General features: G+C 45.6%; 1 protein-coding gene across 1 annotated transcript in view; it reads left to right on the plus strand.

Annotated features, from left to right (window-relative positions):
• Window positions 1-151: 151 nt before the first annotated feature.
• LOC139155268 (kremen protein 2-like) overlaps window positions 152-17,514 on the plus strand; it is a 119,613-nt gene continuing 102,250 nt past the window's right edge. Inside the window, exons 1-3 of the mRNA XM_070730389.1 lie at window positions 152-273; window positions 8,017-8,421; window positions 10,648-10,747. The gene's annotated coding sequence lies outside the window, so the exon portion shown is untranslated. The remainder of the gene's footprint in view (window positions 274-8,016; window positions 8,422-10,647; window positions 10,748-17,514) is intronic.

Consider the following 17,514-nt stretch of genomic DNA (forward strand, 5'->3'; position numbering starts at 1 on the left):
GGCAGGCAGTGGCTGCGATCCCTGTCAGTCAGCGCCGAAAGGAAGGGGAAGCCGGCTTGGGACAGCCCCTCGCCCAAAGGGGGAGGGGGAGGCCGGGAAGGGTTGCCTTGCCACGATTGCTCCATGGAGGAGTCCGTAACCCAGGCCCCTTGGTTGGAAGGTTTCTCTCCACCCGCTGGGATGCGCCGGGGCCCAATGGCGCGCATATGGGCCCGCTGCTTCTTCTCCTTGCCCTCCCGAGTCCCCTTTCACTTTCTGTAAAAGGGCTGGAAGGTATCGAATTAGCAGCATGCTTGGGGAGATGTGTGGTTGTTGTTGTTTGGTGCATAGCTTCTGAGTACAGTATGTGCAGAGTGCAAAATACTCTAGGGAAGGCACAGAGGTAGAAAGATGAAAGGGGAATTTGTGGTTTTCTATGGCTCAATAGAAAGCGGTGCTGAACACAGATTGGAGAAACGTTGGCACCAGCCTGGATAAATTTCAGGGATTCACTGAAAATCAAGAATTGTTGGACTGGATTAGATGGATCAGTGCCTATTTACAGACTTGGGTCTTTTCAGGTGGGATTTTAATCTGGCACTTACTTTGCCTTATCACTTAATTTTTACTAGGGTTCCAAGTGAGGCTGTGGCCCTTAGTTAACCTCCAGTATTTTCCATTTACTACTTTGATTTAAAAATAATAATTCAATAGAAAAGACTCACTGAGGAGGAAGTGATGGACTAAGTTTTGTCAAAATAATAAAAATAAAATAAACCCCTAGCCCTAAACTCTTGCCATCTAAGACAGCATGAGACAATGCCTTTTAAAAGGAGCACATGGAACCTCTGCACATGTTGCTGAAGTTAAATTGGGAACACCAAACTATGTGCGCACTCAGGAATGGATTTACTAAAGAAAGAATATGAGATAAAAAGTATGTCTACCCACCAATTTATATAATTCATAGCGACTAGCCCAAATTCAAGGACCTCCAAAATAAAAATAAAATAAAAACATTTTTTAAAAATAGCATTTACAAATAGCCAACTCAAGAACTATTGAATTATTTTTAACCAAAGATTTTAAGGAATCCTTGCTCATACCTTTTTTGTCAGAATTTTGCCATGAACTTTTTTGTCAGAGTTTTCAATAGATAGGATCACTGCAGAAAAAGTCAATCGATAGTCAGAACCTCAGTCAAAATAGAGGTGGAAGGGACCTTGGAGGTCTTCTAGTCCAGCCACCTGCTTAAGAAGGAGATCCTGTACCACTTCAGACAAGTGGCTGGCCAGTCTCTTCTTAAAAATCTCCAGTGATGAAGCACCCATAACTTCTGAAGGCAAGCTGTTCCTCTGGTTAATTATCCTCGATGTTAGGAAGTTTCTCCTTAATTCTGGAAGACTGAATCCTGGAAGACTGCCCAAACCTCTGAAAGATGAAGCATACTAACCTTGATACTATCCTTCTTAATGCCTTATATAGGCTGTGATAGTACAATCATTATCTTCTGCACAGTGATTTAATGTGGGTTAAGGAGCTGGGCTTAAGGATCATCCTTGAACCCAGAAACTCATTGAATTATTTGAGGTTCATCTTAGCTCTCTGTCTCACAGAATTGAGGAGAAATAAGATTTAGGATTATGGATACCAATTTAAGTTCTTCAAGGGAAAATGGGATATTAATTAATAGATAGCACTACAGTACTGGTAAAAATTATAAAAGTCCCTGAGGTCTGGATTCTTACTTTGGTGGTTGTCTAGAAAGTATGGTCATTTGGTAATCTTATTAGAAACTCAATATTCTGATATGCATGAAGAGTCCGAAATGTTAGAACCATCATTATGTTTTATTTTTTTTACTTAGATTTTTAAAAATTCTGCTTTTATTGTTTTATAAATAACTCAAGGTGGCAAACCTACTTAATACTCCTTGCTCTTCCTATTTTCTCCACAACAACCCTGTGAAGTAGGTTGGGCTGAGAGATAAAGTTTTAGTGCCTAACTGTAATTCTCAGTTTCCTGTTTCTAGCATGGTGCCTTAACCACTAAACCAAACTTTAGAAAAAGAGCCTGGGGGTAGTGGGTAGGGCAACTTTCCAAAAAGTGATATCTGAGCTGGAGATCTGGGTCTTTTAATTCCAACACTCGTTATGTGATGGGAAAGTAAGATTCATTGCACTTTACAGAGGGCAACTACTTGAGGAGATATACATTTCCCTACAAATGGTCTTACAAAAACAGTTTAATATTTTGTTGGGCCTTCAAGCCATTCATAACAAAGGATGCTCCTAAACCACTGAATTCATACCAACTTAGTTACACACAACTCTTTCCCTCTCCCAATAAAATAGAAGTTTCATCTTTACAGGGCAGGGGGAGGTGTGGATACCATTTTAACAATTAAGGATGGCCTGATGAGGTCTAGTTTTCCTTTCAGTCATGGAACACACAGCAGTGCAATAAAAATTTTAGGTAGTCCTTGACTTACGGCCAAGTTGATTAAGACTGTCCATTGTAACTCAGTGTTACAATGGACAGCCTCAGAAAGAGTACTTTACAGCCTTTCCAGATGTTGTAAAATGTTGTGCCACACCCATCCACCCTGTGAACATATGACCACATTTTGGACACTTGACCATCTCATATTTACAACAGGTTGCACCACGATAATTACATCACTGTCATTTGTGATTTTTTTTTGGGAAAAAACCCTGCCCATTTAGCAGAATGACCTTGCACTTAGGCTGGTATGATTCGATTAATGCCTGCTGTAAAACTAGTTTTAAAATCAGGTCTGGTCACATGGGTGTCTCATCTTCTAACTTACAACCAAAATTTCAGTCCCAACTGCAGTTTTAAGCTGAGGGCTACATATAGGAAACTCAGGATGAGGATAACAGAATAACAGAGTTGGAAGAGATCTGGGAAGTCTTCTACTCCAACCCTTTGCTCTATGAGTCTTGTTGGTTGAAATGAATATTACAGTATACTTGACTGGGTATTAACTCCAGTGATTTTGAAGTCATGGAATTATCATTGCTATTATCATTGTCATCACCACCACCACCATCACTTCCCCTCCCTCTCTTCCTCCATTCTCCATCACATATTTGGTAGAACAAAAATGCTAAAATCAACTAGTGGTATGAAATAGGAATCCCTGTTATTCTGTCATCGTTAGTGAAAGATAGCAGACATGAAATCACATCTATGATATTTCTTTTCTCACATTTTTTGGATGTATGCCCGAAGTGGAATATGGAATTCAAATGAACCTGGTAACTATTCAGTGTCCATACTGAATCTTATTTTTTTTGGCATAGCAGATAAAAATTGATGCTCTGCTCTAAGTTGGAGCTGAGCCATAAGTTCAACTGGGTTAATTGTTAAATGTCTCTCAAAAGAAATATTGGGGTATGGAGGGTGGGGAATGAACGACTGTCCTATTAGAGCGCTCTAACTTTCTCATACACTTTTAACAAAATTCCTTAGAGGCTGAAGGGAGTCTAGCTAGTCAAAACAAGTTGCATTTCTGGCAAACCAAGAGTTGGCTTTGCTTTAGGATGCTCCTCTGAGTGAAGTTCCTGAAAAGAACCACTAGATGGCAAACTAAGCACAGACGAGAAAAGGACTTTTATCCCATCAAAGATAATGAATAGTTTTTCTCCTCATCACTCAAAACTGGTTCTTGCCTTGCAAGGCTAGGGAGCCTGTGAAAGAAAGGGCTGCCTTGCTTTTGGCATACCAGGTGTTTGCTCAAAAATGCTGTCTGCAGAAATTCTGGAAAACCTAACACATGGGGCAAAGAAATGCTGAGGCAACAAGGAGTGTATTAAGGAAGCTGTTGGTGCTTAGCTGCCCTCCAGGTTGGACCCAAGCAAAGGCAGACAAAATCTGAGATGATTAAAGATGCAACCAACTCTACAGTGACCTTGGGAGGAAACTGCTAACTTATATCATTAGGGAAGAACCCCAACAACTCAAACTGTATTTAGTATCTTGATTTAGATCAGATATATCAATTGTAGCTTTTTAACCTGCCAAAAGAAAATGTCTGTGCAGCATGGATGCCGATAGGAAAAAAATAAAATTGTAAAATTTACCAGTGAGCTTCATATCTTTAACATTTACTTAATTCGATTTATATCCTACCTTTTCAATCAGCAGCCCACACATCTATTTTCCCCCAAAACAACAATAGGTAGACTGGATTAGGAGAGAGTAACTAAGCCAGGGTAGATTAGAACCCAGAGTCTCCTGACTCAGTCTAACACACAACTACGGCTCATTTAGGAGTTTTACACATTTGAGATGTGGCTGCTCAGCTCCAGTGGATGTCACAAATATCAGTTAGGAATGTAAAATTTAGCCTCGGAAGTAAAACTGAGCACTTGGTGCAAGTTTATTAACCTCTTGTATAAAGCAACTAATTTAATTTAATTAATTTGATTTATATGTCGCCCAATCCCAATGGGACTCAGGGCGGCTAACTATTGAATAAAAAGTTGATCAGTGCTTTTACTGATAAATATTATTGCCTCACATGAGCTTTAATTTCTAAAAGTTAATTGCCAGAATCCCTACCCCAGTTTCAGATCTCTGCTGTCCTACTAACAATATTTATTTGTTAATTTGTTGTCTTATTATTGATGACATATCAGGAATTTCCTTAATAGGTAACCTTTAACTTGTTTAATGGCAGCTTTGAAAATAGTGCTTTACCGACACTTTTACTCCTTGGGGAATGTATTTCCCTCGCCATAGTCACCTGACCACATTTTGGGCACTTGGCAACCAGGTTATAACTGCAGGGTGCAATAGCCACAGGACCCCGTTTTGCAATATTCTGCAAAAAGACCCCACCCATTTGGGAGAATGGATTCGCTCTTACAACTATGTGATTTTATTTGTTTGTATCCTTCCTTTTTATTTTTAGAAATAACTCAAGGTGATGAACACATCCAACAAAATCTTCTCCTATTTTTTCCCAACAACCCTGTGAAGTGGATTGGGCTGAGAAATAGTGACTAGCTCAAAGTCCCTATGTGACATTCATGACTAAGCTGAAACTAGAACTTATGGTCTCCGGCTTTCTAGCTTAGTGCCTGAGCCTCTAGACCAGACCAATTTACTTAACAACCATATGATTTGGACTTACAGCCATATGATACCTTAATGGCCACCAAAAAAAGCAATTGTAAAATTGTTTGATCCAGGGATGCCTCGACTTAATGACAGAAGTAATTTATGAATGAAGTTCTGGTCCCAATTGCAATTGTGAGTTGGGGACTATATGTTTTTTTTAAAAAAGCTATTTGATGTTCGTTTTCATTAGTTTTGAGCAAATACATCTTTCCCTCCTTGTTGAGCTACTGTAATTTGCTATGCGTATCATTTATCAAAGTACACCAGCCTGAGGCTTTCCAGATGTGTTAGGTGTTATGGTTCCAACACATTTGGAGGATACCTGCCTGAAGAAGGCTGCCATTGGATACAATACAAAGAACAGGAGTCAGCAAATAAGGAAAATAAACTTCATTTCATGCTAAACTTTTTGTAAACTGTCCCTTTATTACCTGTCTGCACTCTAGTTTTATGATACTAATTAAGGCTGATAGCTTAAACAATCAAGCAATTATATAAATTAACCTAATCCACTATTTTCAAGCAGTGTTGAATTATGAAAAGCTAGCTAGATTAATAAACCTTTATTTTTAGTACAGATACAGTACTTTAAAAAACTGATTGGCTGCCTACCTCTTGCAATAGGCATTTTTTGTCACATATGGTTTTCTAACATGTAAGGCCCCCCTACGTTAAATTCCAAAAAAATTAAGATTGGTCTAATTCTTATGTAAAGCTACAAGAAGTCCTTGTTTAGCAACTGACTTGTTTAGCAATTTTCAGAGTTAGGACAGAAAAAGTAACTTTGTGACTAGTTCTCTATAACCTCTGAAGCTTTCGTTCCACTTAATGACTGCTTTGCTTAATGGCCAAGTGACCGGTCCCACTGTAGTCACTAAATAAGGACTACCTGCATTCCGATTCCCACCAAATCTCACATTTTCAAAGAAATTTTCATTGATTTGACTTATGCGTAAGTAGCTGCACAAAATATTACACTGTTAATTCCATTAACTGATTGCAGATCATATCTTTCTTCTATCTTCTATCTTTCGTCTTCTACTATCTTCTTTCTTTCTTTCTTTCTATCTATCATCTATCTATCTATCTATCTATCTATCTTTCTACCTACCTACCTACCTACCTACCTACCTACCTACCTACCTATCTAAATGGCTGTATGTATATGTGTATGTTCCAGTATAATTCTGGAATTTCAACCAAACTTGGTACACATGTAATTTACTATCTGGCGAAAAATATTATGGGGGTAAGACACCCTTAGTACCTCTAGGTGGCCTTTTGGAACAATGGTCGTGTTCTGTACACTGAGCCTAGCTCAATGTTTTTCTGAAGAGGCCTAGGCCTCCCTCACACATTAGGCCTATGAAGGGGAGCCTCATTAGGCCAGTACAGAGACCTTTGAGCATGGCATGGCCTAAGTGGATCATTTGCCTCCACCTCACTGTGGCGACCCGATTTTACAGAAAATAGCTTTGGCCTATGTTCTGATAAGCATTCTTCACCTCATCTCAGGCCTAGGGCTCCCTTACACAGCAGACTTATTTATTTGTTGTGCTTATATGCTGCCCAACTCACGAAGGACTCTGGGTGGCTTCCAACAAATAAGAACAAATAATAAAAACAGCGTAGAAAACATTAATACTGTATAATAAATAACAGAGTTGGAAGGGACCTTGGAGGTCTTCTAGTCCAGTGTTTTTCAACTAGTGTGCCGTGAGAGATGGTCAGGTGTGCCGTGCGGAAATTAGAGAATGCTACAAAAACCGCCTAAGGCCGTGCTTTCTGAACAACTCCCTTCAAGCGGGAGTGGCAGCTGGCATGTCCAACTGCTTTTCAGAAAGGGGAAGTAAAAGGCCGAGCCTCAGAAAAAGGGGGACATGGGATTCAGGAGGTGTACGTGATTGATAGGGGCGCAGCTCAGTAGGCGTGTGGCGATCCCCCTCAGCTTTCCCACCCCTCTCCAACTATGGGCGGGGGTGGAACAATGGGAGGAAAAGAAGATGGAAGCAGGAAAATGGCAGCAGCAGTGGCTTTGCCGGCGACTTCGAGTGGCGGCGGCTCGTGGCAAGGCGCGGCGCCCACAGCCTGCTTCCCCACGCTGCTCCTAGTTGCGATTCTTTCATCTCTGCGTGAGTCTCAGGCATGGCTACTTTCTCCTTGGAGACCCGCTGCCCTCTTAGCCAGACCCAGTGTGTGCCGGAGGTAGAGGAGGAAGACCAGTATTAGTTTGCCTGTGGTGCAATGGGGAGGAAAAAGAAGAGCGCTAGGCTGGCCGCTGGGCAAAAGGCGAATGGAGCAGAGGACAGTGTTGCTTTTGTAGGATGGATTGGAGGGCTGGATAGAATGGAATGGAATAGGATAGAATAGAATAGAATTCTATATATATATTTGACCTTTTTCTTTTTATAAGAGGCCCCCGCAGAGGGTGATATACAATGCATCACAATGCATCACAATGTTATCTATATGGTATATGGCCTCCTGAAGGGTCATCTTAAAGAGCTCAAATCTCTATGTACATCATCAAAACAGACAGAACCAATGACCCTGCACCCAGCTGACACTATATATGTATAATATGTACTGTGTTAGAGTGTCATTTTTAGTGGTGGTTCCCCAGGATTTTGTAAATGTAAAAAATGTGCCGCGGCTCCACAAAAGTTAAAAATCCCTGTTCTAGTCCAACCCTCTGCTTAGGCAGGAAACCTTACACCACAGATTGCTATCCAACATCTTAAAAATCATCCAGTGTTGAAGCATTCACAACTTCTGGAGACAAGCTGTTCCACTGATTAATTGTTCTAACTGTCAGGAAATTTCTCCTTAGTTCTAAGTTGCTTCTCTCCTTGTTCAGCTTCCACCCATTGCTTCTTGTTCTTCCCTCAGGTGCTTTGGAGAATAGTTGACTCCTTCTTTGTGACAACCAATGAGATATTGGAACTGAAGTGACTGAGACGGAGACAGGTAACTGGAGGAACTCAACTTTAATGAAGAGCAGTAACCAACAACAACTTGGCTAACTTTGACAGGTCTTACATACTACACACCCAACCAATCAAACGTAAGAGCCTTTCCCGCCAATATGTGCCCCTTAGGGGAGCGCACAGACATTACACCCCTTTACGGGGTGCATGCGTACTCAGCTAGGTATGCCGGTGTGCGCCGGACATGCCCAGATCATCAAAGGGAACTGTCAGGAGCGGCCGCAAGAGGCGTTGTCTGTTCTGACCGTGGGATCTTCACCAACAGAGGCCGTCGCTTCATCAGAAAGCACCGTTACAGGATCACTAAGTAAGTTTGCACTCCCAAGGACAGGGTGCATGATCCACGGTTCCAGTGAAACGGATTCTGGGCCTACAGTGGCCGGGGGTGGCAGCTCTCGGTTCCCAGGCGGTGGTGAATCAAGGTCCCCCTCCTTTTTCTCCCTGGGATTAATACTTCGGGATCTTAGGTGGTCCACGTGGCGATGCCACTCCCTACCGTCAGATAGCTTTACCCAGTACGAACGGGGAGTGCAAATTCGCGTGATGGTTCCCTGCAGCCATCTAGGGGTGCCCAAAAAATTCCTAGCAAACACCAGTTCCCCTTCACTGAATTCTCGGACATTAACGTTGGCATGGGTTGAGTTGGGGGTGTGTAAAATGGGTGGAGCCTGTCTAATGAAATGCACAGCTTCCAACCCATCTGCCCTTGGAAAATTCCCGGAGCGGAGCTAATTCCAAATTGTAAGCGAGTGCAACAAAACGCTCCCATATGCATAATGATTGTCTGCACATCCACCATCTCAGCATCCACTGGGAACTGTTGATAGCCACGAGAGAGGTCAATCTTTGCAAATATGTTTTCCCCAAGGAATGCAATAAGTGCGCCGCCATAGGCACTGGATAGGAATAATAAGTGAGAGCCCAGTTGACCGTGCACTTATAGTCTGCATAAACGCACACTGCCGTCCGGCTTGATAGTTGTCACCAGTGGGGGGGGGGGTGTCTCCCAACGGGCCTGATTGACAGGTTCTAAAATACCCAATTGTATCAGTCTATCCAGCTCTGCATCCACCTTTGGCCTTATAGCTAGAGGGATACGTCGAGGCTTAAGGCGGACTGGCAGTACCGAAGGATCTAAAGCAAAGGACACTGGGGTACCTGAGTATTTGCCTAAGACTCCACCAAACAGAGAGGGAAATTCTTTAGCTAACTGGCTAGACATAACAATATCTTATACAGCATTTACACCGATGATGGAAAACCCCAATGCTGAGAACCAGTCGAGGCCCAACAAACTGGTAAACGGGCCTTCAACAATTACAAGTGGAAACCGACCCCTAAATTGCTTATATTGAACCGGAAACAACCCTCTCCCCACCGTTTGTATCAGCTGTCCCTGATAGTCTTTCAAGAGCGACTGGCAGGGCTCCAAATGACGTTTTGACATTTGAGGAAACAGGCGCTTAATCGTGCTCCATGAGACCAAGGATAAAGAGGAGCCTGTGTCAACCTCCATTGGGCAGAGGGCAGTTCCCAGGTAAACAGTGATGTTAATCTTCGATCCTGGAGGCAGTGATGTTTGGTGGATGACGGTGGGCGGAGCCGACAGGGATTGGTAGATTGCATTGCAGGAGTCTCTACGGGTATAACCTTCGCGTTGCCATCCTTGTTGCGTGGCAGACTACTCCCGAAACAAAGGCTGAGGAAAATTCGGGGGGTTCCTACAAGCTTGACAAACATGGGCGATCTGGCCTTGCTTCCCACATCAACAACAGAATACATCTCTAAAGGCACAAACATGGTCTCCTCTGCAACCCCCCCCCCCCCCCATGAAAGGCAAGGTTCAGACTTAAATATGGGAGGCTTAGGCCGAGGCGCATTAGCCAGGTGATTAATTTCCTCCTCCCGCCTGAGACTACTTTCCACGTCGGCTGGTAGAACAACCATGGCTGCAGTGTTGTTAGTGGAGGAAGCAGTCAAGGGAATGCCCATCTCGGCTAACGATTGAGCAGATATCTCAACAGCTCTAGCTTCCTTTAATGCCCCAGTGAAAGTGAGATCCTTCATAGTCAATAAATGCCGACGAAGGCGGGTATCTCTCTAACCCCATAAACAAGTCTATCGAGATAGTTGTCGAGATTTTGGAATTCGCACGACTTAGCAGCACATCTCAGGGCTGCAACATATTGATTAATGGTTTTGCCTTCCGCTTGATTCCAATGATAAAAGGAATATCTGCGGGTGCAGCGGGAGAGTGCGGGGCGTAGTGATTTCACAAAGTTGTCATGAATTCATCCCACGGAATATCATAGATTGAAGTGGGGGCAAAAGAGACACTGCCGTTTCTAGCATTTCTGTGCCACAGAAACTTAAAAAATAGGCTCGTTTACGGTCACCAGAGAGCTTTTTGTACTCATTAGAGATCAGAAAACACTCGAAATGAGCGACAGGCCTCCCAAGATTCTCCATGAGGGTCAAATGGAGGGAAAGTGATATGGGTAGCCATATTTTATTACCGATTGATGTCTTGCAGGGTAGCTCCGATGCGTGAGCGTCGACTCCAGATCTCGTCGCCAATGAAGTGACCGAGACAGAGACAGGTGACTCGAGGAACTCAACTTTACTGAGGAACGGTAAACAACAACAACTTGGCTAACTTTGACAGGTCTTATATACTACACACACAACCAATCAAATGCAGGAACTTTTCCTGCCAATATGCACCCCCTAGGCGAGCACACAGACATTACAGGAACACTGCTATCATGTCTCCCCTGGTCCTTTTTTTCATTAAACTAGCCATGCCCAGTTCTTGCAACTGTTCTTCATATGTTTTAGCCTCCAGTAACTTAATCATCTTTGTTGCTCTTCTCTGCACTTTTTCTAGAGTCTCGACATCCTTTTTGCATCGTGGCAACCAAAACTGAATGCAGTATTCCAAGTGTGGCCTTACCAAGGCTTTATAAAGGGGTATTAACACTTCACGTGATCTTGATTCTATCCCTCTATTAATACAGCCTAGTATTGTGTTGGCTTTTTTGGCAGGTGCTGCACACTGCTGGCCCATATTTAAGTGGTTGTCCACTAGGACTCCAAGATCTCTTTCACAGTTACTACTGTTGAGCAAAGTACCAGATATACTGTATCTTTGTATTTTGTTTTTCTTGCCTAAATGCAGAACTTTACTAAAAGGTTAATAAAAAACCTTACTCAAACAAATGTACTCTCACTCTCATTCCTGGCTGGATCTAGATGTTGTTCGCTTAATGGCCCCAGGCCTGTTGGAAGAGCCTGGTCTACAAGGCTTTACAGGAGGTTGTAAGGTGGGAAAGATGTGAAACCCTGGAGGCAATTGGTGCCATAGAGTCGGAGCCGCCACAGAGAAGGCCTTTCAGCCCCCAGGCCCGCCAGCCAACATTGGTTGACGAGAACCGCAGAAAGTCAACTCTGTGGGCTCTTATCGGTTACTGGGAGGTATGCGGCAGAAGGCAGTACCATAGATAGTCTGGTCCTGAGCTATCCCTCGTTTGAATCCATCCTTCTGAGATGGGTAAAATGAGGACCCAGATTGTTGGGGGCAATATGCTGATTCTGTAAACTGCTTCGAGAGGCTGTAAAAGCACTATGAAGCAGAATATAAGTCTAAATGCTATTGCTATTGAAGCCACTTTTCCCTGCCTCTTCCATTCACCCTGTTCAACACTGGCAATGAACAACGGGATAGGAAAGCAGATAGGACAGAAAAGAGTGGACAACTTCGCAATTCAGCCCAGGGCAGTACGTTTTCGATAAATGGCCTTTCTAAAGCACCAACTCACCTGACATGACGACATACACCCGATCAAGTCACTTCAACCCAACATGGGAGTAATGGGACACCTACATGACTAGCTTCAAATGCTTCTTGGAGGCAAACAACCTCCTTTGGCTATCAGACAAGCACAAACGATCGTTCTTCCTGAGCTACTGCGGCACAGACGTGTTCGAGACAGCCCAGGCACTGGCCAGTCCAGATGGTCACCTGATCCTCTCTACAAACAATTTATTTATTTATTTATTTAATTTGATTTGTATGCCGCCCCTCTCTGTGGACTCAAGACCCATTATGCCCCAAAACCCTCCAAATTCATACAGCAGCATGCCTTCAATTTGCAAAACCAGAAGGAGGGGGAATCCATTAATGAATATTTATTATTTATTTATTTATTACTTAGATTTGTATGCCGCCCCTCTCCGAAGACTCGGGGCGGCTCACAACATGTAAAAACAAATCATAAGCAATCAGACAAATTTAAAATATTTAAATATTTAAAAAACCCCATATGCTAACAGTCACACACACAGACATACCATGCATAAATTAAACGTGCCCAGGGGGAGATGTTTCAGTTCCCCCATGCCTGACGGCAAAGGTGGGTTTTAAGGAGTTTACGGAAGGCAGGAAGAGTAGGGGCAGTTCTAATCTCCGGGGGGAGTTGGTTCCAGAGGGCCGGGGCCGCCACAGAGAAGGCTCTTCCCCTGGGGCCCGCCAACCGACATTGTTTAGTTGACGGGACCCGGAGAAGGCCCACTCTGTGGGACCTAATCGGTCGCTGGGATTCGTGCGGCAGGAGGCGGTCTCGGAGATATTCTGGTCCGATGCCATGAAGGGCTTTAAAGGTCATAACCAACACTTTGAATTGTGACCGGAAATTGATCGGCAACCAATGCAGACTGCGGAGTGATGGTGAAACATGGGCATACCTAGGTAGGCCCATGACTGCTCTCGCAGCTGCATTTTGCACGATCTGAAGTTTCCGAACACTTTTCAAAGGTAGCCCCATGTAGAGAGCATTACAGTAGTCGAACCTCGAGGTGATGAGGGCATGAGTGACTGTGAGCAATGAGTCCCGGTCCAGATAGGGCCGCAACTGGTGCACCAGGCGAACCTGGGCAAACGCCCCCCTCGCCACAGCTGAAAGATGTTGTTCTAATGTGAGCTGTGGATCGAGGAGGACGCCCAAGTTGCGGACCCTCTCTGAGGGGGTCAATAATTCCCCCCCCAGGGTGATGGACGGACAGATGGGATTGTCCTTGGGAGGCAGAACCCACAGCCACTCCGTCTTATCCGGGTTGAGCTTGAGTCTGTTGACACCCATCCAGGCCCCAACAGCCTCCAGGCACCGGCACATCACTTCCACCGCTTCGTTGACTGGGCATGGGGTGGAGATGTAAAGCTGGGTATCATCCGCATATTGATGATACCTCACCCCATGTCCTTGGATGATCTCGCCCAGCGGTTTCATGTAGATGTTGAATAGCAGGGGGGAGAGGACCGACCCCTGAGGCACCCCACAAGGGAGAAACCTAGGAGTCGACCTCTGGCCCCCCACTAACACCGACTGCGACCGGCCAGAGAGGTAGGAGGAGAACCACTGAAGGACAGTGCCTCCCACTCCCAACCCCTCCAGCCGGTGCAGAAGGATACCATGGTCGATGGTATCGAAAGCCGCTGAGAGGTCAAGGAGCACCAGGACAGAGGATAAACCCCTGTCCCGGGCCCGCCAGAGATCATCCATCAACGCGACCAAAGCGGTTTCCGTGCTGTAACCGGCCCTGAAACCCGACTGCTGGGGACCTAGATAATCGGCTTCTTCCAAGGACCGCTGGAGCTGGAGTGCCACCACCTTCTCGACAACCTTCCCCATAAAGGGAAGGTTGGAGACTGGACGATAGTTGTTAAGTACGGCTGGGTCCAGGGAGGGCTTCTTGAGGAGGGGGCGCACAAGCGCTTCTTTATAGAGTGATGGAAAAACTCCCCTCCCCAAGGAAGCGTTGGTAATCTCCTGGGCCCAGCTCCGTGTCACCTCCCTGCTGGCCGAAACCAACCAGGAGGGACACGGATCCAGTAAACAGGTGGCGGAACTCACAGCTCCAATGGCCTTGTCCACTTCATCAGGTGTCACCAGATCAAACTCCTCCCAGACAGGTGGACAAGTACGTGCCCCAGTCACCTCGACTGACTCGTTGTCAGTCGACTCTGTTTTACAATTGGAGTCGAGGTCGGCCCGAATCCGAGCGACTTTATCAGCGAAAAACGTGTTAAAGTCCTCGGCACTACTCTGCAAGGGCTCCCCAACTCCCCCCTGATTAAGAAGGGAGCGGGTCACCCTAAACAGAGCGGCCGGGCGGGATTCCGCTGATGCAATCAAGGCGGCATGGTACGCGCATCTTGCCGCCTTGAGCGCCACTTTGTAAGTCTTAATAAAAGCTCTTACAAGTGTTCGATCAGATTCAGACCTACTCTTCCTCCATCGCTTCTCTAGACGTCTCTTCTGGCGTTTCAACTCCCGGAGCTCCTCGTTGAACCATGGAGCTCTACGGGGTCTAGCGCCACGGAGAGGTCGCAAAGGCGCAATCCGGTCAAGAGCCTCTGCTGCAGCCTCGTTCCAGGCTTTCGCAAGAGACTCTGCCGAACTGTGGACAAGTGCCTCTGGAATAACCCCAAGCGCCGTCTGAAAGCCCTCTGGGTCCATCAGGCGTCTGGGGCGGAACATCTTAATTGGTTCCGCCTCCCTGCGGGGAAGGATTGGAGCCAGAAAGTCAAGCCGTAGTAGAAAATGGTCTGACCATGACAAAGGCACTGCTTCTAAGCCCCTTAGTCTCAGACCATTACTCAATTGCTCGGAAAGGAATACCATGTCGGGTGCGTGCCCCCCTTCATGAGTCGGACCCTGTACTACTTGAGTCAGGTCCATGGCTGTCATGGTGGCCATGAACTCCTGTGCCAGCCCAGAGGTTTCGCCGAGTGACAGCAGATTGAAGTCCCCCAAGACAATAAGTCTTGGGAACTCCACCGCCAACCCGGCTACCTCCTCGAGTAGCACAGGCAGGGCTTTTGACACGCAGCTGGGAGGCAGGTACGTGAGAAATAAGCCCACCTGAACCCCTAAGTCCAACTTCATCAAGAGTGACTCGCAACCCGCAATTTCCGGAGCAATGAGTCCACGTAGGCAAAGGCTCTCCCTGGCTATAATAGCCACTCCTCCCCCCCTTCCCTGGGGTCGAGGTTGATGCCATATCTGAAACCCAGCTGGGCAGATTTCAGAGAGAGGAACACCTCCCTCTGGGCCCAGCCAGGTTTCAGTAATACATGCCAGGTCGGCCTCCTCATCCAGGATCAGATCCCGGATGAGGAGAGCTTTATTTACCACCGACCTGGCATTAAGCAGCAGCAACCTGAGCCCAGGGCCAGAGTTACACTCATCACCAGTCCCCAAGATTGGGCTCACGGAGCCAGAACAAGGGATCGTTATTAAGCAATGGTCCCTCGTTCCCCTGGAACGGCTAACTCCGCGGCCCCCGCCATATCTGCCTCTCCCCAGCAACACAGGAATATTCTGACCCTCTGTCTCCCCAGAGATCAGTGCCCCCTCCCCTCCCGCCTCTCCGGCGTCAGGTGGGCAAAGTCTATCATTCATACTGCTTCCATTTATCACATTCATACCATAATCCCACCCGCCCCAACCATTGCATTCATACCAATCATTCGTCCCATATTTACCCCAATCATCCATTAATTACAAAACCCCCTAGTGATATTAAAATGAATTAAATTAGTAATAATTAAAATACTAATAATATATATCACAATATAAAATAGGAAAAAAAAAGTTCATAGATTAATAGTTAATAATATAAAATCAGAGCTTAGCTATTAATTAAAGTTGGTAAAGTGCAAAGTTCTAAAGTGCTAAATACTTTGCTGTGCTGGGCAAGGCTGCTACCCATTGTGAGCTCCGCGATCTAGATGAGCAACTTCTCAACCGAGTGATCTGTGGAATTCGGTTCATTAGCCTTTAACAGAGTTTACTTTCAAAGACCACCCTCGCTTTCCAGATTGCGTTGGGGGAGGCCTGGGCAACCGAGACATCCACTAGGTCAAATGAGGCACTACAGCAACTAAGCAGCCCGAAAAGTGCGTGAAAGACAGTAAACATCACGAGAGTTTGGCACGAGACTTCTCACCTGACAGCGATGAGAAAGTTTGCCACCTTCGATTCAAAAAGCCTGACAATTTCAACCGTGTGTCTGCTGCAGAGGGCACCATCCCCACACCGACTGCCAATACCGGGTGGCCATCTGTTAATTGTGTGACCATCGCGGTCATCTATTAAGAGTCTGCTGCACCAAGCTGCCTTCCCCACAGGCAACACGAGCACCGAGGAAGCCTGGCTATGCCAATCAGCCTCAACATGGGGTTGCAGACACGATGGAGAACTGACTGGGACAATGCGCCTGAGGCCTGCCCAAAAAAATCCAGCAAGCAACCATGCCACACCAGAAGAAGCTGCGAGGCACTCTCTTGCTTAAGGAGTCACCATACAGATCAACACTGGGTCATCTATCACCATCGTATTCTGAGCCATGCTGCAACAAGCAATCCCAGGGATCCAGAAGAACAATTGTGGCAGCAAGAACTGGGGTTGACTGACTATCAAGGCAACCGCATTCCAGGCATCAGCTATGTACCTTCCAGGTGCAATTTAAGAATTTCAATGGCGCTGTCATGCTGACAGGGGTCATTGGCTCCTTTCCAAACCTACTCAGTTTGGAGTGGTTCAAGGCAGTGAAAGACTGCCTTCTTTGCCGCTACTAGTGCACCCTTCGAGGCTGTTGCGGGCGTTCACACATCCGGTGGGCGTATGTGCGCTCATTGGCATGAGATTTGGCATCTGCGTTGTGGAGACAGAATAGCGCACCCTAGTGCTGGCAAACCACACTAGATATATATGACATTCTGAGTTAAGCTCTCCGGTCTGTATACGTGACATTCCATACATCCCCCTGGTTCCTTATCAGTTGCAAACAGCTCTGGAGGAGACCTCCAAAAAAGCACGTAGGCCATGGGCTTTAAGGAACAACATCAATTGATCATTCACTGTCTGCGAGGCAAACATGGGGCAACCCATGCATTGGTTGCCGATCAATTTCCGGTCACAATTCAAAGTGTTGGTTATGACCTATAAAGCCCTTCATGGCATCAGACCAGAATATCTCCGGGACCGCCTTCTGCCGCACGAATCCCAGCAACCGGTTAGGTCCCACAGAGTTGGCCTTCTCCGGGTCCCGTCAACTAAACCAGTGATTTTCAACCTTTTTTGAGCCGCGGCACACTTTTTACATTTACAAAATCCTGGGGCACACCACCAACCAAAATGACACAAATCTAATAAATAAATAAATACATACATACATACATACATACATACATACATACATACATACATACATACATAAATAACCCCCTCATATATATAATCCCATGTAACATCCCCTTATAAATACAGTCAATCATCAATCATCCCTCCTGAAATTTATACCACTGTCTCATTTCTGGGTACTTCTCCTGTGTTTCCCC

This window comes from Erythrolamprus reginae, unplaced genomic scaffold (genome assembly GCF_031021105.1).
Source record: "Erythrolamprus reginae isolate rEryReg1 unplaced genomic scaffold, rEryReg1.hap1 H_1, whole genome shotgun sequence".
Taxonomy (NCBI): Eukaryota; Metazoa; Chordata; class Lepidosauria; order Squamata; family Dipsadidae; genus Erythrolamprus; species Erythrolamprus reginae.